This window comes from Bos javanicus, chromosome 25 (genome assembly GCF_032452875.1).
Source record: "Bos javanicus breed banteng chromosome 25, ARS-OSU_banteng_1.0, whole genome shotgun sequence".
NCBI lineage: Eukaryota > Metazoa > Chordata > Mammalia > Artiodactyla > Bovidae > Bos > Bos javanicus.
This window is the reverse complement of record NC_083892.1, coordinates 37,163,701-37,185,745: the sequence shown is the minus strand read 5'-3', so window position 1 is coordinate 37,185,745 and position 22,045 is coordinate 37,163,701. Positions and strand designations below refer to the sequence as shown.

Here is a 22,045-nt window from a genome sequence, read left to right as displayed (position 1 = left end):
AAAAAGAAGGATTGACACATACCGTAACCTGAATAAACCCTGAAAACATCATGCCAAGTGGAAGAAGCCAGACACAGAAGGCCATGTGTCGTATGAGTCTGTGAAATGCCCAGAACAGGCAAAGTTCTAGACAAAAGCAGGCGTCGGGGCCCGGGCGGGGACAATGGAGAACGACCGTTCAGCAGGTACTCAGCTGCTTATGGGGGCAAGGAAAACGCCCCAGAGTTTGACAGTGGTGATGGCTGCGCAACACCGGGAACGCACTAAGTCACTGGATCGCACCGTGAAGTTTACTTCAATCTACAAAAAAAAGAGGGAGGCAGCCCTCGCTATACTGATATTGGAAGCACTCCAAGATGCATTATTTAGTGAAAAAAGCAACGCATGGGATTGTGAATGATATGATCTCCCTTAAAAGGGGGGCAATAGGTCAAGGAAGGCTATACACACAAGCATTTTTATCTAACATTTTAACAAACTCATAAGAAACTGTTTCTGGTGAACTGTCTCTGGGGAAGAGAATCTGATGACCAGGTAGGTATAAAGAGACTTCCTTTTCAAAATAAGCCCTCTTGAACAACCTAAAAGTATGTATGTGTATATTACTTCCCCCGACCCTGTCAAAAAAATAAATAAATAACCTTTACAAGAGAATAAATAAAGAGATGCTTATATAATGAAAACATGTTTACGGGAAGGTATGTTAAGTATGCGGATCCATACTGAGCATGGAAAACCACTGGGAATGAGATTCTACAACAATGTCAGATATTGGAATACTTTTTAAGGGTGTAATTACAAATTTCTCAACTAGAAGACTGTATAAACAATGTGATGCTTATGTAAGAAATTGAAAGGCTATTTGAGTCAGTGACAACTAGCAAGCCATCCTTAGGACTCCTGACGCCTCGGGCAGGAAACCTGGGCTCCTTTTTCCTCCCAGTTAAGATCTCAGCCTAGGGCCTTCAGGCACTAACAGGTAAGGGCGTTCCCCATACTGAAAAGGAGCTTGACTTAAAACATCTTCTGTAATTCTACAAGACAGAGACTGTACAAAACACCCATGACCACCATTATAGTCCAAAGGCCTATTTTCAACACTTTCTCGTGACTCTGAAGATCTTCCAATTGTATCACTAACCTCCCAAAATAAATATACTGCTTTAATTCATGGCTAGTGAGTCTTCAGGCACATTGACAGGTGTCAGGAAAATAGAGAAGGCCTTTTGGTGTCCGATGCTAACTTCTGCTGTTGTTCGGTCGCCAAGTCAGCTCTGACTCTGCAACCCCATGGACTGCAGCATGCCAGACTTCCCTGTCCTCCACCATCTATCTCCCGGTTGCTGTTGTTTAATCACTAAGTCATGTCCAACTCTTTGTGACCCCATGGACTGTAGCCTGCCAGGCTTCTCTGTCCATGGGATTTCCCAGGCAAGAATACTGGAGTGCGGTTCCCATTTCCTCCTCCAGGGGATCTTCCTAACCCAGGGATCGAACCCAAGTCTCCTGTGTTGCAGGCAGATTCTTTACCGCTGAGCCACCAGAGTTTGCTCAAATTCATGTCCATTGAGTTAGTGATGCTATCTAACCATCTCAACCTCTGCCATCCCTTCTTCTTTTGCCTTCAATCTTTCCCAGCATCAGCGTCTTTTCCAATAAGTCAGGTCTTCACATCAGGTGGCCAAAGTATTGAATCTTCAGCATCTGTCCTCCAATGAATATTCAGGGTTGATTTCCTTTAGGATTGACTGGTTGGATCTCCTGGCTGTCCAAGGGACTCTCAAGAGTCTTCTCCAACACCACAGTTCAAAAGCATCAATTCTTCAGCTTCTTTACGGTCCAACTCTTACATCTGTACCTGACTACTGGGAAAACCCATAGATTCAACTAGACAGACCTTTGTCAGCATAGTGATGTCTTTGCTTTTTAGTATGCTGCCTCAGTTTGTCACAGCTTTCCTTCCAAGGAGCAAGCGTCTTTTAAATTCATGCCCCCACGACCTGCAATACGACCCAAAGTGTTTGTCTCACCCACACTTTCAGGCTCGTGACTGTTTGCCGTTTCTGTCACAATTACCACCAAATCTTCTCTCCTCATCTTCAAGTTCATTACAAAGGCTGCTAGTGGGTTCTGGCTAAAACAGAAGAACCTCCTGGAGCAGCTGGGAGTAAGAGTCTGTCCTTCCTGCCTGGCTTCATTTGGAGCAGAAAAAAATAACAAACCTGGAAGCCCGATGCAGCAGGAGCTTTTGTAGTCTGTGACTTCATTTAAGGAAGTATTCTATGAAACCTCTGAAAAGCGGCTAAATTTAGATTGAAGTCTTTCACCATGGATGCCAGCCTCTTCAGCTAGAGAATCCACATGCCCACCAGCACAGCGGGGGTGGGGGCGAAATCAACAACTTTAAAAAGTACATATAAATGTGTCATCATTGAGGAAGTGAAGCTGGCATGTTTCAGCCCAAAGAAATTTTCTTCTGGTCCCACCAACATCTTAATTCTCAACAAAGAAGGAGCGACTACAAAAACTTTTAGGGAGAGGAACGGTGAACTAAGGGAGACGGGTTTTCGAGCAAGGAATTCCTCTGTATACCAGGATGTCTGTCATGACATCATCTGGCATCAAGGTACTGAAATCAGCATACTGTCTGAAAATGAGTTCTCTACACTGAGTCAGACAGGAAGGAAGAACCATCTTCTTTCTTACCGCTACTATTTCCCCAACACCTTACTCTTCCCAAATGTGTCGATTTAGACCTTGAACTCTAAAATGAGACACATGAAAAAAGAAAACACCCCCCACCCCCAACACACAAAAACCTGGTATGGAACAACAATTAACAGGGAGACAGGGGCTTCCTAGGTGGCTCAGCGGTAAAGAATCTGCCTGCAATGCAGGAGATGCAGGTTTGATCCCTGGGTTGGGCAGATCCCCTGGAGAAGGAAATGGCTACCCAACTCCAGTATTCTTGCCTGGGAAATCCCATGGACAGAGGAACCTGGCAGGCTACAATCCACGGGATCTCAAAGAGTCGGACGTGACTTAGTAACTAAACGCTGACAACAGAGAGCTAATGCTCTTTTCTATGCATTTTTTTAACCTTTAAGAGTGAGCCATTTAAAAGCTAATCTTCTCCAATGTTCCATTTCCAAAATAAAGTTAAAACATTATATATAATTTTAAAATTAACATTTAACAGCCTCATCCAACTTCATGCTCCAAAACTGGTTCTATTCTGCAAGCCGTCTCTTTTAGACAGATTCCAGCAGATGACTGTGTAAGAGACAAATAGTGAGTTTCCTCATTCCTGAAGACTTGTCTCCTCTTCTCCCTGCCCCCCAGCAACTGGGAAACAGTCCCAGATTCTTCCCAAGCTTAGTTTGGAAGTAAAGCTCAGCCTCGATAAACACTCAACCCAGGAAATGCTTTGGATCGTAGACCACTTAAAATACTCAGTCTGTCCTTTCCCAAGAGGTTTCTCTGCAAACTCCGTTTGATAGACGGTTTGGCAGTTTTGTATTTTCACTAAAACCTCCTGGAACATTGCTGAGAGATAAAATCACAGCAGGCTGGAAACTATACAAATGGTGGAGGGGAGCACCACACCCAAGGAAAGCTCCTCACACCTCAAGGGAAAAGTATTGTTCAAGAGAGCTTCCAAAAGAAAAAAATAAAGAGAATTCCCTAGTGGTCCGGTGACTAGGACTCTTGAGCGCCCAATGCAGGGGGCCCAAGTTATATCCCTGGTCACGGAACTAGATCCCGAATGCCGCGCTCAAGATGCCGAATGCCGCAACTCAGTGGTAAAGAATCTGCCTGCCAAAGCAGGAGACACAAGAGATGCGGGTTTGTCCCCTGGGTTGCGAAGATCCCCTGGAGTAGGAAATGGCAATCTGCTCCAGTATTTTTGCCTGGAAAATTACACGGACAGAGGAGCCTGGACCCTACAGTCCAATAAGGTCGCCAACAGTCGGACATGACTGAGTGATTAAGCAGCTGCCTGCTTCATCTAACAATCCCACACGCCAGCCCAGCCAAAATGGACCCAGCCAAAATCGATCAATCAATTGCGATCCCAACAGGACCTGCTCCCTGGGGGAAAGGAGAGCAGAAGCGGGAGGGAAGAGGAGGGGGAGGCAAGGCGAACAAAGTCTACACTCTCAGTGCCACTGGGCATGTTTCTTTTCTCGTGTAACCTCAGCAGCTGCTTGATATTGTTAGGCCACAATGAAAACAACTAGAAAGACCTGTTTTTAGTATTTTTGAAATGTCCTGGTCCTTACACTACTGAAAAGGCTGACAGTCACACTGACACTCCACATGCACCTTTTTTACACAATCACCATTTCACATCCTTTGTCTTGTGTCTGGACCACATTTCACTGTGTTTGGGTGCTGTTCAAACTCTCTCCCAGACCACACAATTATCTGTGCTAGCAAATTCTCTCCTAAACTTGGTTCCTGAGTTCACAGACAGATTACATAGAGCCACAGAACACTCCAGCTCAGAGCAACAGTCGGCTTCATTACACTGAACAGAATGTCAAGTTCTTTCCCAGAGAGACGGTGGTTGGGAGACCTGGTATGGTGGGCTATGTGGGCTGTCAGTAAGTTGTGTCTGACTCTTTGCAACCCCATGGACCTGCTGGCTCTCTGTCCATGGGATTGCCCAGGCAAAAAGACTGGAGTGGAGAATACTAGAGAATACATTTCCTCCCCCAGGGGATCTTCCCAACCCAGGGATCAAACCTGTGTCTCCTGCATTGCAGGCAGATTCTCTACCGCTGAGTCATTGGGTGAGCCTGTGGGGAGACCTAGGGGCCAAACCAAATGGAAAAGCAGCACAGGGTTAACTTATACCAAGAATGTGAGAGCGTCTGAAAGTCACCAAGGTTTTATTTTTTCTGTGGAAGCGTAACAACAGAGTAACATTTCAGTAATACATATGTGATAACAAGGCACAGTTGAATCTGATTTTTAGTAAATAATCAATAGGGGTATAGGCCAAGTAGGAAATAGCTAATACAAAAAAAAAAATCTGAGGTTGGTTAAGAGACGGTGGAAATTTGGGGAGAACAAATATTCTCTTTCCTATTTGTATTGTTGTGCATCGGTGTCAGGCTCACTTCCCTCTCCATGTAACAAGCCTTAAAGTGCTCTCTCTCTGGGAAGGTCGGGTGAACCTGGGAGTTCCTCACAGAATGGCGTTTGATGAAGGCTTTAATTCAGAGACAAAAAGGAAGAAACCAGATTTAGAAACCACACTGACATCAACTTAAAGTAAGATGCAAAGTTAACAAAGCAATTCAACTTTAGTCCATTTACAAAATTTTCAGTGAAGTCTCAGGCAAGGTAGCCCCTACTGTATGCTGCTTGGCGTCTGGTTACTTCATTTATTCCTGGCAACAGCCTTAGGAGATAGGTACTATTTCTGGCAACAACCTTAGGAGGTGGGTACCTTCTGCTGCTTAAAGATGAAATATCCGATTTGCTCAAGGTCACTGGTATGTAGTCAAACTGGGCTGCCGACTCCACTGCGCTCCACGGTCTCCAGGATGAGGACAAGACCAGAACTTCCCTGGTAAGTTTACTGAGAGGAGGAAACAGACCTCAGGGAAACTGCTTAGCCTAGCGTCTGTCTGGCAAGTAGTAAAAAGTCAATAATTGCCAGATACCTGATTATGATTACCTAGGTCACCCAGCTCCTGAGCAGCGAAGCTGGAACTGAAGCCCAGGTCAGCTGTGCTCCAAAACCCATACTCTGCACAGGGATGGCCCTGCATCCACTGCTCAAAGTTGCATATAAAGGGCTACAGGACAGGAGGGGCGCACCAATGAGTGATCTCCCAACACGGAAGCTCGGAAGCCGGCACTTGGCAGACTCCCATTCTAGGGTATTTGGGGAGAGATCCCAAACTTTGGGAATGAAGGCTGCCAGCCCCAGCCTGTGTGATGTGGGGCAGAGTGAAGGGAAGGGAAACAGGGCAGGGCCTTCCACCACCGACTCTGCCTCCCACCAGATGCAATTCCCTCCCATGCATTTAGGAGTGACCTCTTTTGCACGAAAAAGGATTTTAAACCTGATTGTAAATGGAAGGAGGCCTGGTGTCCAAAAGACAAACACCTTTTTTTTAAAAAGCCACTACACAAACACCAGCCTATCATCAAGACTGGAGAAGCCCCCTGAAGCTCCAATTACAACTTGTAAGACAATCTGAAATAAGCACACGGCTGGTTTATCCAACACAGGCTGGGTCTGGGGCTTGGGCTGGGGCAGAAGGGGACCTCCCGCTCTATATAATCATTCAGGGACCCAGGCTGATGGAGGCTCGCCCATGTGATACACAGTGCTGGGTGCTCCACGGCCGAGTGGGAGGTGCTTATAGCAGCAGCCCCAGGGTGGGCGAGATCACTGCTCCTCACAGTTGACCAGCCTGAACCAACCACGCGGTCCCACCTAACTGAAGGGCACAAGGACAGTCACTGAGCTGTTTGCACCACCGCAGAGGCAGCTCCGGAGTGCTGGGGGCGGTGGGGGCACAAAAGAAGTAAGAGCGCGTGGAGTAGGCTATCCTCTGTGTTAACAGGAGGGAGAAAGGGAGAAAAGGGGACAGAAAACCTCTGCGAGACTACTACAGGAGAAACTAGTATTACCGTGGTAAAAACAGTTACGTCTCTGGAAACACAAACCAAAACTACAATGAGGTACCACCTCACACCAGTCAGAATGGCTGTCCTTACAGAGTCTACAAATACTAAATGCTCGAGAGGGGGTGGAGAAAAGGGAACCCTCCTACACTGGCGGTGGGAACGTAAGTTGGGATAGCCCCTGTGGAAAACAGTATGAAGCTTCCTCCGAAAACTAAAACTAGAGCTACCATATGATCCAGCCGTGCCACCCACCCCTGGGCATATGTCCAGACAAAAATATCATTCAAAAGACACATGCATCCCTGTGTCTATAACAGCACTCTTCACAACTGCCAAGACATGGAAATAACCTAGATGTCCATAGACAGATGAATGCGTAAAGAAGACATGATACATATATACAGTGAAACAGTACTCAGCCATAAAAAAGAACAAAGCAACACGGATGACCTAGAGATGATCACAGAAGTGAAGTATGTCAGAGACAAGTACTTTATGATATCCTTTATATGTGGGATATAGAATATGACACAATGAACCTATAGCTATGAAACAGAATCACCAACAGAGAACAGACTGGTGAGTGCCAAGAGGGAGGGGGCGGGTTATCAGCTGCGAACTATTACCTACGGGATGGACAACAAGCTTCCTGCTGTGCAGCACAGAAAAACGTGTCCAATGTCCTGTGATAAACTATAATGGAAAAGAATATTAAAAAGGTACAAATAAATAAGCAGAATTTTTAATGTCACATTAAAACAAACAGCATTAAAAACCAATAAAAAATTCTAAAAGATGTAAAACATTTTAAAAAATAGCTAACGTCTCTGAAGGCAAGCTGGTTGGCAAAGGACAGGGAGGAGGACAGGGCATTTTTAATGGGTACCCTTTTATATCACACACACGTGTAATCTATTTTAAAACTAAAATAATTTTTATGCTGTGATTTATACACTTCAAATTAATAGGTTGTTTGGAGGGTTTTTTTTTCTGAATCAAGTCCAATCTATTCTAATATAAGAAACACCAAGTTCTTGACTCATACAGCCTGAAATTAAACACCTGGAGTAACACTGACATAATCACATCCCTTTGTAAAGCCTCGATGAGAGATTTTGGACTTCTCTCTGTTCCAAATATAAACATCACTACAATTGTAGGTGATGAGAAAAGTACTGAAGCCGATCAAATGTCTGCTCTTCGAAATAATTTGTCCTGTTATTTCAACTTCAGTACCATTTATTCTCTAAAAAAAATGTCCTTTTCTAAAATAAAAGTGTACTTCTGGCATTGTTAAGCTTAATCTTATGTAAAATCTCAAAAAAAAAAAAGAAAAAAAAAAACCAGCAAAGTCTCCTGGGTTCTCCCCAGAAGAGAAATGTTTCAGAATGCATTAAAATATGGTCTGCACTGAGACACAGCCTTTGACAAAATCATGATCAACATCCCTAAACAACGCTTAAATGCTTCATGGCCAGATGTGCCAGGGGCCTGCCTCCAGGCTTGTGACAAGGTAACCCAACAACACGTCTGCTCTGCTCACGCAGCTGTCAATAGAAGTAGAATCCTGCTGACATTCAGCTGATGAAGGAAGCCATAAATAATGCAATAAGTAAACACTTAGGTCAAGTCCCCGAAACCTCTTCCATCATTCATTTCAATTTTATATCAAAAACAGGCCTGAAAAAAAAAAAAAAAAAACAGGCGAATACTATCCCATTCTCAGCACTCTAAATACCAGAAAATTTCCAAGAGAAATAGCACTCTATCGAGTTATGTGATATCCTTATGGGTTTTCCTTCTAAATTTATGCTAAGCACATTACATAGCCACTTTTTTCTATACCAAGTTTGTACTTAAATAGCCTGTGACTATCTCTCAAGTTCTACAATATACTGTCCGCATTTATATTTTAGGGGAAAATCAACTGCCATGCATTTCTTTCAAATGGCAATACCACGCTTTCTAACAGCACACGTTTGGGTGCATCAAAGGCACTTCCCTAAGTGGGCTTTCTGCCAACAACCTGTGCTTTTCTAAAAGGTTATGTGCACTATCATTTAACCTGCTGGGAGCTTCCAAATAGGTGTATTCAACTAATATTAATGAATTCCTGAAATGTATCTCAAGTTTCTTTCTCGATCAGTGAAGAAACGCAAAGAACCCAAGTTTGCGAAGCCTTTCATGGGTCTTACAGGATCCACTACTCAACGTACACAATGAATTAGTAATTATGAAATTGCCAATATTGCGACACATGAGGCCAAATCCAATATAAGTTCAGGACAAAAACACAAAGGAAAGGAAACTGCAGATCCCACTGTGTTATGTTTAAACTGAAGACAGATGGCATTAATTTGTGGGTATGCAAACAATTTCTAGGACTTTAGAGTCAAAGACAGCCATAATACCATGTATCACTGATGCTAAGACACATTTCTCCATATTTTAACATCTCTGAAATTGTCAAATGAATCACATTGCAGTGTAATTACTGATGTTTCTTTTTTATTGGTCCATAAAACAATGGTGTGACTTTCAACTCAGAGTCGCTGAAATATGACAATGTTAATATTAGCTAACAAGTATTGAACATTTACTGTATACCAGACATTGCATGTGGATTATTTTATTTAATACCCACGATACTCTGAAGTGGCTCCAATTATTTACCTCATTTTTATAGCTGGGAAAATTAAAGAGATGAGGTCACTTGTCTAAAGGCACAGGTTGGCTCCAGCCCAGCTCTTAAGCCTACCCTTCACCCCTGCCCACTGACTCCACGGAGGAAGAGACTGCTGGGGGTCTGAGAGAGCCAACTGTTCCTTGGGGCATGAGTTCAAGGCTCAGTCAAGCATCTTCTAAGCACTTTTTTTTTTTTTTTTAAGGAACATAGAAGTAAAAATATAGAGTTTCAAATATCAAGAACAGATATTATTTCATAGCCTTTACTTAAAGGAAGGGTTGGTAAGAGTTTGTTACGAGTTTGCATACCGAAACCAAAAATCCTGCATGCTACAACCAAGACCTGGTACAGCCAAATAAATATTTTAAAAAAAAATTTTTAATTCTATTATGGCTAGAGAAATGATATAAGAATGTATTCCTTTACTCTGTAGCTAAATTGTGTTTAAATCAGTGTTGAAATAGCCCCAAATAAAACAACACTATACATCAACAATGAAATTTATTAGGGTGGTTGTTGTTCAGTCGCTAAGTCATGTCCAACTCTTTGCGACCCCACGGACTGCAGCACGCTAGACCTCTCTGTCCTCTACTATCTCTCGGAGTTTGCTCAAATTCATGCCCATTGAGTTGTTTGTTGGGGTAAGTTCACATAAAAAACTACCATTCCTAACACTTGGTAAAAATGTTTGGGACTTTTACAAAAACACATTTTTTAATTCACACTAGTACAAAGACAGTATTTTTTTTTCTTCAAAAGTTCTTTAAATAGTATCGTCTACTTATTTGTTGGCTGCCTTCCTCGTATTTATTTTCCAGTTCCCTCAAATGCCCCTGTCGTATATGTTGGGAGACTAATACCAGTACTAGATTCCAAGATGGACCCTAATCCCCATCACCCTAGCCAGTGGCTAGTTCAGAGATGGACACGTGGACCCAAAAAGGCCAATCAGACAAGAAGATTCAGCTCCAGGACTTCTACTCCAGGAAGAAGCCGTTGGGGAAGTGCTCTCTTAACATCTCTGCTGATTAAAGCTAGACGCAAACAGCCATGGGAGCTGCTGGTGGCCACCTCCTACCTTCCGAACGCAAGTGGAGGAGGCAGCCAAGAATGGTCTGAGGTCACAACACTGAGAAATGGGAAAATCAGGTCCTTGCCATGCTGCTGGAATGACTTTTGGACTTTTCAGTAAATTTACGAAAGAAAATTCTTTCTATTGAGCCAATTTAAGCTAGGTTTTCTGCTACTTCCATCTGAAAGCATTGTTTTTTTTAAACTAATAAAAAAATTGGCATTAGGAAGTGTGGTATTGTAAATACAAGACAGAAGTAGAACTGTGAAATTGGTTGAAGAAAGGAAACAGGATAAAATTCAATGAATACCTTACGTCCTCAGCCTGAGCCTTTAGTCTTTACTAAGAAAGAAGTCAGATGTGCCCGCCAAGATGACAATACAAGGAGCATGACGGCACTTAATAGGAAGATTCAAGATAAGGAAAGGTTCTGACTCCTGCTCACAGTATTTTGTAAGGCTCCACGAGGAGATAAAATGAAAAGGGAGAAAAATATGCCTTTGCTAAGAGGGCCTTTCTGCTTCAAATTGCAATCCAAGGGTGTGAAGAGAGGAAACAGGATAAAGAGAGGGGAATGGTACCCTGGGCAGGAGACAAGACTTCAGGGTAGGGTGGGCAAACGAGTCCTGACCCCCAGGACACCCTCAAACATGATCATTCAAGATGTAACTGCAAAACACCCCCTAGGCAAGGGACAAATTAATGACTACTTCCATCCAACTACTTTTTTTCCAACAGCCCTGAGGGAGAAGCTGAGGAGATAACCGGGAAACCAAAGGTTACAAAGATGGGCCAAATTCTAGATTTGAGAGTATTTCAGGCTTTGGTTCAAACCTGTGGAACTGCCCAAAGTCCAGGGGCAGACTAGCTCTGGGGTGTCATATGGCCACAGACATCCTAAGCCTAGCCGACCACAGGCTGTGACTGCCCAGTTCCCAGCCCCAGTCTCTCACCCCGTGGCCTACAAGAAGCGGCCCACCCCAGCAAACACCACCTCCAAGAGGGGTGTCCTCCAGTGCCCTACTCACATGCGGCCATGGAACACGATCAACAAGAAGGTCATTAGCTCCCTCAACCAATGAATATGTGTGAACACCACTGTGAGCCAAGCCACCTTCAGTGGGACAACCGATGTAAACAAGACAGCAAGGCCGAAGGCTTCCTGTTGGCAATAGGCTCTCCAGCTCCACCACTGGCCACTCCTCAATCATTAGACCGAGGGAAGCTCCATGTCACCCTGACAAGGACAGCTGGCCACCTCACCAAGGCTCCTGGAACTGGAGCTGGAGGCAGTGAGCACAGAGGCAGGAGTGAAGGAGCTGCAGAAGTGAACGCAGCTTTCCCGTTTTTCTCCTTAGCTTCCCCCTCAGGGCAGTGGGAAATAAGCGGTTGGATGGAGGAATGGATGGAGCCAATTCTTTCCACCCTGCTTGAGGATTTGCCCAAGTGAGAACTTTTTTCATGAATCCTTTAACATCACTGAAAGAGAGAAATAACTAACACTGCAGCTGGATGATTCTGGTTGTAAGTAACACTGAAATACAAAAGGGCAAGCTGCAGCTTTCCAAGCCAGAGCTGATGATGGCAGCTGGAACCAGGATGGGGTCAGTGGACACGAAGAGAAGACACATTCCAGACAAAATGTGGTGACAGAAATGAGGACTTGAGGCTGAATTAGATACGAAGAATGACAACAAGGCTTATTTTTCATTTTTTTTTTTTTGGTTTGGGCAACTGGGTAGATTCAATGAAGTGGGAATGACTGTAGAGAGCAAGGTTTCCTGGGAAGGGGATCAGAAAAGCTTAGTCTACTCGGCATGTTGTAGGGGAGAAGAATGTCATGTTTCCAACCTCGTATAGTTACAGAGAAAAAACTGCTACCTTATCTCCACCCAAAAAAACCTGTCTAATTCTGTGAGTGTCGATTATCCTCAGTGTAGCCTAAATTAAGTCAACATCCCATGAAGACATGCAGGCCTTCTCCTGCACATGACTACTGATTATTGCAAAGCGTGTGTGTGTGTTAGCTGCTCATTCGTGCCAACTCTTTGCCAGGCTTCAGGCTACATGTCCATGGAATTCTCCAGGCAAGAATACTGGAGGGGGTTGCCATTCCTTTCTTCAAGAGATCTCTTTCTGACCCAGGGATCAAACCTGGGTCTCCTGCATTGCAGGTAGATTCTTTACCATCTAAGCCACCAGGGAATGCGTCTATTATAGCTGCTTCTGAGAATTTTTCTATCAGCCCATGAAATGATTAAATTAAATGTGTTTTTAAAGAATAAGACAAATTTCATGATTTTTTTTTTAACCTAGAAACAAAAACACAATTAAAAACAAAAATCAAAAAAAGCTTCTTGCGGCTGGCTTGCATCTTGCCTTAAGTGAGGAAATGCTTATGAGAACTCTGGAAACTATGAGACGCCGTACAGATATAATTACTATTAGTATTATTCATATGGACAAACTCTCATCAAGCAATTCTCAAACCTATGATCTGTAGGTAATATATGTAGAAATACAATATGGTAAAACTTAAGGTTTTTATCCTAAAGCTCTAAGAGAACAAAAAAGCAACAAATTACATGTGGTGATGACTTTTTCTCCATTTACAGAGTCAGCTATCAATATTTCTTTTTTAGGTACCACTAACATTAATAAACAGGCCTTTTTAGAGGTTCAAAATAAATTTATTGATTAGAGATATGTGGGAAAAATACCAAATTTACCAAATTATTACAGCTGGTTTATGCAAGTTAGCATTTTTACCGCACTTCAGGGAGGAGGTTATTTTACAAGAATAGGTCAGTGATAACCCCAAACGACATTCCAAATAAGTGATATGAACCAACACTGTTATTCAGAATCGAGACTCCAGTCTTTCAAAGGACTCTCTATAAAAAAGTAGGTCTAAGGAGGATTAGATTCCTGAATCTGCAAAGAATCATTTGGGCTGGAATAGCTTTTTAATATTATGCTAGAACAAGGGCTTTTGAGCTTCTGCTTTTTTTTTTTTTTGGTTTTGGGTTTTTTGGGGGACTGGGGGACGGGTTCTTAGTATCAGAATGAACATATTCTCTGAGGGAAAAAAATCTATTCAGACTTACAAAGAACGCAATGCATTTTACTCTCTGGGACCCAGGAATCTTCCTAGTAGTGAAATACACATGACGTGAATATATACCCTTAGATGCTACTTCAGCCCTTTAACGTGCATTTGGCACAATTACTTTGAATGTCCAAAACACCCATATTTGAAATAATTACTATTAGCAACTAATGTACTAGTTGCTCTAAAAAATCTTTGCTTAAGAGTTATAGATTCTTTTGTTGTTTGTTTTTACCATTTTTAATTGTTGAAAAGCAATATATGCTCAAAGCGGGGACAAGAACTGGGAGGGGAGGAGATGAAATAGTAAAAGAAACACAGTGAAACAAAGTCTCTGTCTCTCCCGCTCTGATCTGTGCCCTCAAGTCCCAGTTTGCGTCCCCAGCGGTCATCACAATCAATATTTCAACAGGACTCTTCCAGTGATGTCTATACACATACACCATAAATTGCCATTTTGTTTTATTTATTACTCAAACAGTATATACGATTTCCACTCTTCTGAATCACGCTTCCCCCTCTCCCCACTCAATAACAGACCTTGGAAAATATTCCATCTCAGAATATAAACACTAGCTTATTCTTTTAAACAGCTATGTATCCCTGGGGATATGTCATAATTTATTTAGTTTTCTATTAATGCAGATTTAAATTGTTTCTAGCTTTTATAATTTTAAGCAATGCTGTAACAATTTTGCACATAGGCTTTACATAAATGTGTGATTATAATATCTGTAAGAAAAATTCCTAAGTGCAAAATTGTCAGGTCCAAGGGTATATACGTTCATTGCATGTGCTCAGTCACTTCAGTCAAATCCGACTCTTTGGGACCCCATGGACTGTAGCTCACCAGACTCCTCTGTCCATGGGGTTTTCCAGGCAAGAATACTGGAGTGGGTTGCCAAGCCCTCCTCCCCCTGGAGGAGGGATCGAATCCACGTCTCCTGAGTCTCCTGCATTGCAAATGGATTCTTTACCTCTGAACCACCAGAGAAGCCATACTTTTCTTATCCAATATCAAACTGCCCTTCCTACTCGATTGTACCAATTTATATTCTCGACCACAGTGTAAAACAGTTTCTGCTTTTCCACACCTTTGTCATCATGACATGCTGTTAAACTCTGGTCACTGCCCATCTGCTAGACAGAAAACTGTTTCCCCCTTAGTTTGAATCCGTAAATGTTGTTTGGCATGAACAGGACTGCATGTTTTTTCACATGTTTGAAATCCATTTTCATCCTTTTCTGTGAATTGTCCACATCCTTTGCCAAATAGGTCACTGGCCTTTTTCTAATTGATTTTAAAAGCTCTTTATAAGCAAGCTAGACTTTCATAACACACAGACTACCAAGTGTTTTTCCTAGCCTGTCGATTTTTATCCATTTTATTTTCCATGGAAAAATTTTCTATCCAACTACTAAAGTTTTGCTTGTAACTGTTTTTCAGCTGATTCTTTTGGACTTTCAAAGATATAAAATCATAAGCACCTGCAAACAGGGATTTTGCTTTCTGATGTCTTTCTCTAGCTGACAACTGTGACAGTGTGCGTCCCTGCATTGGTCCTGATTTTGACAGGAATGCTTCCAAGGTTTCACAATTTAAAATGATGCTGTGATATCACTTGGCTTAGGATACTGTTTCTCTAAGGAATTTTCTGAATGCATAGAGAATTTAGCAGTTCATTCTTGAGCATAATTTTTCCATGTTTATCTGTAGATTCCATAATTTTCTTCAGTACATTATTAGCTTGAGCACTTACATGATCATTTAAGCACAAGAAATAACAGGAATCTATGACTTTGTATTTACACTGTGCTCCTCTAGGAATAATTCACAACTGCTCATCCAAATATTGAATGCATATCAAGTCGTTGCCTGACAGAAAAAGGCAGGTACCTCCATTACCGACTGGAAAACTGAGTCACAAATGGATGATAATTCCATCACCCCTTTCTTCACCGCGGCACTTCTGTGAGTTAGAAAGAAAAGTCGGACCCGCCAGTCAGGTATTTAAGCCACAAGGAAGCACCAAGGCCTTTAGAGAATTTAGCGGATGCCCGACAACACGAAGAAAGCAAACCAGGCTGCTGTCTGCAAGCCCCGCTTCACAACATGCTCTTCCAGACTCCCTGCAAGCAACCTTCAAGTTGGACTCAGGAGCCTAAAACATCTGAAATGCATCACCCGGCAGCGAGCATAACAGGTCCGCGTTCTGTGATACACGACGCTGCCAACATTCCTCAGCCAATTAGAATTCCTTTCAGCTGCAATGGAGGTGAACACAGCTGGAATTACAGAGTGGGGCCATCACCAGACGCACTGATTGTACATTATTTAAGCCTTGTTTTAAAACAATAAGAGGATTTTTTTCCCCTTTAATCTAGAAATATGGAAACAACATTTCCCTCAGTTTAAGTATCTAAATGGATTCAATTTCATCTATAGACACAACAGGAATTCTAACATTTTAAAAAGAAGACATGCCTGATCCACAAGGCTATGAGCTTTTTTTTAATTCTTCCACAAGAGAGAGCTCGGCAGCTCTTAACTAGAATGGCCTTAGGGACTACGGGCAGCTAGATGTGGCTGACAACAAGACAATTTAAGTGAGGGGCTTTTTCTCAATAAAATTCATTGACAAAACAAGCAAACTAGTCATTTAGGTTGTTCAGTGACAAAAAAAAAAAACACAACACACAACAAACCCACATATTTTTTACATGTTTTTTGTTTAAAGACATTTAACCACTGAAATGGTTCTGAAGTAACAAAAACGTTGATTTGAGAATCCTAAAAGTTAGGGTTTCTCACCCAGAAAATCAGAGCATGGTATGAACACCCAATTATTTCATCCATCTCAGAAGGTTTTTTGAACTTCCTTTTTGCTCTTAGCGCTCAAGAAAATGCACGATTCAGCTATTTTAACTTCTAACCAGTGCCCACAAGCATGTTACAAAACAGCCAGGCTAGTGAACTGGATCAGTGAGCTGATGTTGAAATACTAAGGGGCAGTGTTTCTTTTTTTAATTCATTAGGAAATACTTCTTCACAAGTGACTCAGTCCTCAGGACCTCCCCCTCACCCAATGTTCCACATTAGAACCAGCCAATGTGACCGAACATAGAAAAGGAAAATTTGGAGAAGAGAAAGAAAAACTGAAGTTCAGACACGACTTTCATGGTTGCAGAAAATAGGAGTTCTGAACAGACAAAGAAATAGGCTTGAAGTAAAAAATTGTAGTTTGATAAATCACAACTACAATCAAAATACAGAAAGAAGCAGGGCATATGGACAGGTCCATTTCTCAAGGCACTCAGGTGGTCAAAGTTTTGTTTTTTTTTTTTTAATGGATTTGAGGGAAAAGATTTTTCTTAACACAGCATGGATATAACCAAATCAAAAATAAAGTCAATACGAGAACATGTATTTGGCAGAAGGTGAGTCCTTTTAAAGTGTAACTGCAGTTTAAGTTTTGAATAAGCATTTGATCTAAGCCCACCACTCATCCTTAGTAATTCAATTCAAAAAAGTGCTTTGACTGTACCTTCATGAACCGGAGACACTGTTAGGTAAACTCAGGTGGAGGGTGAATACTGATGACTTAGTCCCTCATCACAGTTTCGGCTGATTAAAACAAGAGTTCTGCCTGCCTTACGTAAGTACAAACTGACACAGGCGACGTCTTCAGATTGCTTCATCTTTAAGAAAAACAACTATTTCGAACCACTCAGGTCACCTGTGGTTGATCAGTTAAGGTTATTAACAGCTAATGACTACAGCTGCTTTTCTCCAAGCTGGATCATCCAAGATACCAAAAAAGTCAGCCTTACATTACACATGCTACAGCTCTAAAAACAGCTTCTACATCCATAGGCTACCAAGGAAGCTCTCTTTCCCCTTCTCTACTTGGAATTAGAATTTTTCTCCCTTTCCAGTACACAGTCACGCTCTGAAAGATATAAAAACACGAGGAGATCTGAGAGTGTTTCAAGGCATAAAAGCACCCAAAAAAATAAAAGTTTGGGCATTTGTTTTTTTAACTAACTGGGCTTTCCAGGTGGCACAGTGGTAAAGACTCTGCCTGCCAATGCAGGAGACACAGAAGACTCGGATTCAATCCCTGGGTGGGGAAGATCCCCAGGAGTAGGACATGGCAACCCACTCCAGTATTCGTGCCTAGAAAATTTCATGGACAGAGGAGCTTGGAGGCCTACAGTCCATGGGCTCAAAAAAAGTCAGACACAACTGAGTGCACACACACCACATTTTAACTCACAAGATAACAGTAGAATAAAATAGAATTTGTTTGAAGAGCACTGTGGAATGGAGAAGGCACTGGCACCCCACTCCAGTACTCTTGCCTGGAAAATCCCATGGATGGAGGAGTCTAGTAGGCTGCAGTCCATGGGGTCGCTAAGAGTCGTGTCACTTTCCCTTTTCACTTTCATGCATTGGAGAAGGAAATGGCAACCCACTCCAGTGTTCTTGCCTGGAGAATCCCAGGGATGGGGGAGCCTGGTGGGCTGCGGTCTATGGGTCACACAGAGTCAGACACGACTGAAGCGACTTAGCAGCAGCAGCAGCAGCAGCAGCAGCAGCAGCAGCAGCAGCAGCAGCAGCAGCGGAACCCTGAGAACTCAAAATTTCCATTCTTTTACCAAAGTGGCCTAAATATCGTATCTGGGATTCATTTGTGTACCATGTAAGAACAAAGTTCTTGCAAATTCTACTTGAATTTAAGATAAAAAGTGTTTCCAAAGTATTTGATTTGTCAGAGGACTCTAAACTATCTACAAAATAAAGCTCTTCAACCAAGATCACTCAATTTTGAACATATTATGCTCCAAGCCTACTGAAACCATTAAAGAATGATTTTCCTGTTAAGATATCACAAAGACACTCATTAAAATCATATTCTTTTCAATATAAAGACTTACATGTTCTACTAGTTTGGGCCTGCTTTCCAAAGCAGGTCAACCTGCGACACAATAGTTTTCAAAAATAAAAAGTGTTCCAGAGAAAGGGGGGGGTGGAAATCATAAATGTAACCATTACACAAAAGTAATGCTTGGCATAAATCAAACAGAGATGCTGTGTTTTAACATAAATTCTAAATATCAGGACTGAGATTTAACAAAAGCAAGTATAAGCAAACAGTAATTTGGAACAAGTAGACAGTCACACTGATACATGCTCAAGAAGGAAAAGAAGACTACTATGGGATTGAAATCTTATTTTATATATTAGGAAACAGAGAACCCAGAAAGGTTAAATGATTTGCTCCATATCATAGTTAATGGTAATCTTACCAGAATCGAGTCTTCTAATTCTAAACCCAATGTTCTACTCAACCACCATATATAACTGTGGACCCCGAAGTTCTAAACGCTCTTTTATAATCCAATTCTTCATGTTTTTCATTTTACTGTGCCCTGTGTGGTGTTCCCTGACTGGTTAGAATAACCCTCATTCTAAAAACAAAATCACTTTTTTCAAATATCACACGGAAATAAATTCTGAAACAGGTAACAAAAGTACACACCTCTTGAAAGATGGTTTCCCAAGTTTCCAGAAGAGATTTTAACCTCCCCTCGACAAGTTCAAAGATGGGGCCAGAAACCTACCCTCCCACTGCCAACAAGATAGCTCATTCCTACGTACATTATGTAGTTTCCACATAATTTACGTAGTTTCCAGGTAAATTAACATTCATCAGACTACTGGCATCATGTGCGTCTGCAATCAACACTAAATTCTCAACCTCTCTGCAGGGAGGACCACAGAGTCCCTCAGATCAGGAATAACATCAGCAGGGGGAAAGGCATAAGTCGTTTTGGAAAGAACATTCATAACTTGATGCTTCAATAGCAAACATGTCCAAAAACTCTGACGCATGTCTGCATCTGCGACATCTAAATTCCTGAAAACTGTCTGCCCTGGTGGCTCCGCGGCCTAGCCCATGTGCCCTAGAACCCTTCCTCCTGGGCTAGAAGAGAAGCCACAGCAATGAGAAGCCAGCACACCGTCAGAACTAGAGAAAAGCCTGCCGAGCAACTAGGACCCAGCGCAGCCGAAAACTAAATAAAAATTATAAATTCCTGAGACCAAAAATAATTTGGGAAGAAACAACCCCCACTCCAGGCGGAAAAGGCTCAGGTCCAGACCTGCTAACTAGGCTTGATTAATACACACCTGACACAAAGTTGTAATTAAAACCTAGTCCTTCTAAAACATTAATCACACTTTTATCTAACTCACAAAATCAGTTACTTCTGCTCTTAACAAGAAACCTGAAACCAATCTCATGTCAATTATAGATTACACTGCAAATGAGAACCAAATGAAAGGTGTCAGTCATTAAAGTTTTACAAGTATTACAAAGTAAAAACCGTGGCTTTTATGTAACTGTAAAACAATGTATATACTTATATCTACACAGTGAGAGTTTCCTACCAGCCCTGGGATAAAGAATTCTATTTCTCCAGAAACAAATCCCTGGGACATATTTGCTATTGACAAAACCAGGGTCTGGATTTGGGTTCAAATAATTATGATCTGATTGTGTTATCTAATCATAACGTGATCTGACATCGTTCTACAAAAAAACTGTCTCCCTTTCCTTGAAACAAAAAATGGATCATGGAACAACTAAGAACTCTCAGAGGAAATTTTAGTTTGAAAAAAATCACTCTCTGTTGTTTCCAGGGATTTCACCAATAATTGAGGGCCATCCCAAATGCTCATTCTCTTTTTTAAAGAATCTGACCAGACCGACTTTGAAGTCATCATCAGACCTGTCACTGAACAGAAAAATCCAGGGGAAAACCCCTAACAGGGATTAGCCTGAACTTTATATTTCCTTTCCAGAGCTGGAAATATTTGCGTTTGGAAAGTCCCCCAGCAGAACCGTATTTGCAACACTACAATCCAGCCTCAGGTGTGAATTTAAACAGGGAGACGGGGCAGTAGTAGTGGGGAGAGCGAGGAAAAGACAGAAGCGGGTGCACACTGGTCCAGGATCTCTGGAGCCCGCCAGCCAGGGGCACGGCCGGCAGACACGACTGGCAGCTACACACACCAGAACCACCACGTCGCAGTCCGAGAACAGAGCTTCGAGCTCACCCTTGAAGGTGGCACTACAGAGCCACCTAGGAGACACGGGCATTTCATTGAAGACTCAATGAGAGTGAATCAAGAAGCCTGCGCTAATGCAGCTGCCAAAGCCTCCAGAGTGTGCGTGTGCGTGCGTACGTGTGTGTGTGTGTGTGTGTGCGTGCGTGCGTGCGTGTGTTGCGGTGGGGGGGTGAGGTGGGTGGGACAGGGGTGACGGTAACGCAAAGAACTGAAGCAGCAGAGTCAAGAGAAGATAGTGGCCTGGCCTGAGAGAGAGGAAGTGTCTCAGACTGAAGAGGTCTGGACCAGAGGGGAAGTGAGGGGACCGGGACCGGCAGAAGCTACGAGACTGGATTGAGGAATTAGAGGCTGAAGGAAAGGGTGGAGGCCGCCAGACAGAGGCAAGGGGGCGGGGCTGGGAGATAAGCGAGGGAGGGACAAGGTAGAAAACGGGTGCGGGATTGGGGGCGGGGCGGTGGGTCGGAAAAACCAGCTAGGGGGCGGGGCTCAAGAGAAAGGGGCGGGGCGCGGAGGGGAGAAGCAAGGGGGCAAGTGGAGGGGGGCGGGGGGAGAGAGGAAGAACACGGATGGGGGAAGGGGCAGAAATAGGTGGGGGGGGGGGTACTAGGAGGGAGAAGCCAGAGGGTAGATGGGGGCGGGGAGAGACAGGGAAACGCCAGAGGATGGGAAAAGCTGGCGAGAAGAGAGGGGCGGGACCGAGAAGGAAAAAGAGAGGGGGCAGGTGAGGAGGGAGGGAAGAAATCGAGGGGGACGAAGGGGGTGAGGGGCGGGCCAGGAGGGGAGAAGCGAGGGCCAAGGGGGCGAGAGGAGCGAGGAGGCTGGGGGGGTACGGAAAGGGTCCAAGAGGGGAGAAGTGAGGGGGAGAGGAGAGTGGGGAGGTTGAGTGGGGGACGGAAGGCGTCCAGGAAGGTAAAGTGAGGGGCAAGGGGGCGAGGAGCATGGAGGGGGGAGAAAAACGGAGGGGCAAGGAGGAGAGGGGAGCGTGGAGGATGGAGTAGGGGGGACGGAGGGGGTCCGGGAGGGGAGACGAGAGGGGGCGGGGCCGGGAGGGGAGAGCGAGAGGCCCGAGTAGGGGGACGAGGAGGGGAGAGAGAAGGATGGAGGGAGTGAGACCGAGGGAGGCCAGGAGGGGAGACGCGAGGGGGCAGGTCGTGGGGGGAAGCAGGGAAGCCGGGGGGCGGGTGGGGGCGAGAAGCGAGGGGGCGGGGCCGGAGGCGGGGGCGGGGCCGGGAGGGAGCCGCGAGGGGCGCCAGCTGAGAGGGGCGAGCCGGTCCCGGGACGGCGGCCGGCGAGGGGGAGGGCCGCCTCCCCGGGGCGCCCTGCGGGAAATTCCGGGGCTGCCGGAGGGGCAGTGCGGACTGCGAGCGGGCGCCGGCGGGGGCCTCCTGCCGG

The 22,045-nt window shown here is 43.8% G+C and overlaps 1 protein-coding gene and 1 long non-coding RNA gene across 2 annotated transcripts in view; both read right to left on the bottom strand.

Moving 5' to 3' along the window:
* SMURF1 (SMAD specific E3 ubiquitin protein ligase 1) overlaps positions 1-22,045 on the bottom strand; it is a 91,689-nt gene that overhangs the window by 69,285 nt on the left and 359 nt on the right. The gene's annotated exons all lie outside the window — the stretch shown is intronic.
* Positions 4,879-22,045, bottom strand: LOC133238735 (uncharacterized). The gene is made up of 2 exons (XR_009733609.1): positions 5,459-22,045; positions 4,879-5,218 (listed from the first exon to the last, which is right to left on the bottom strand). It is a non-coding gene; the product is annotated as an uncharacterized LOC133238735 (long non-coding RNA).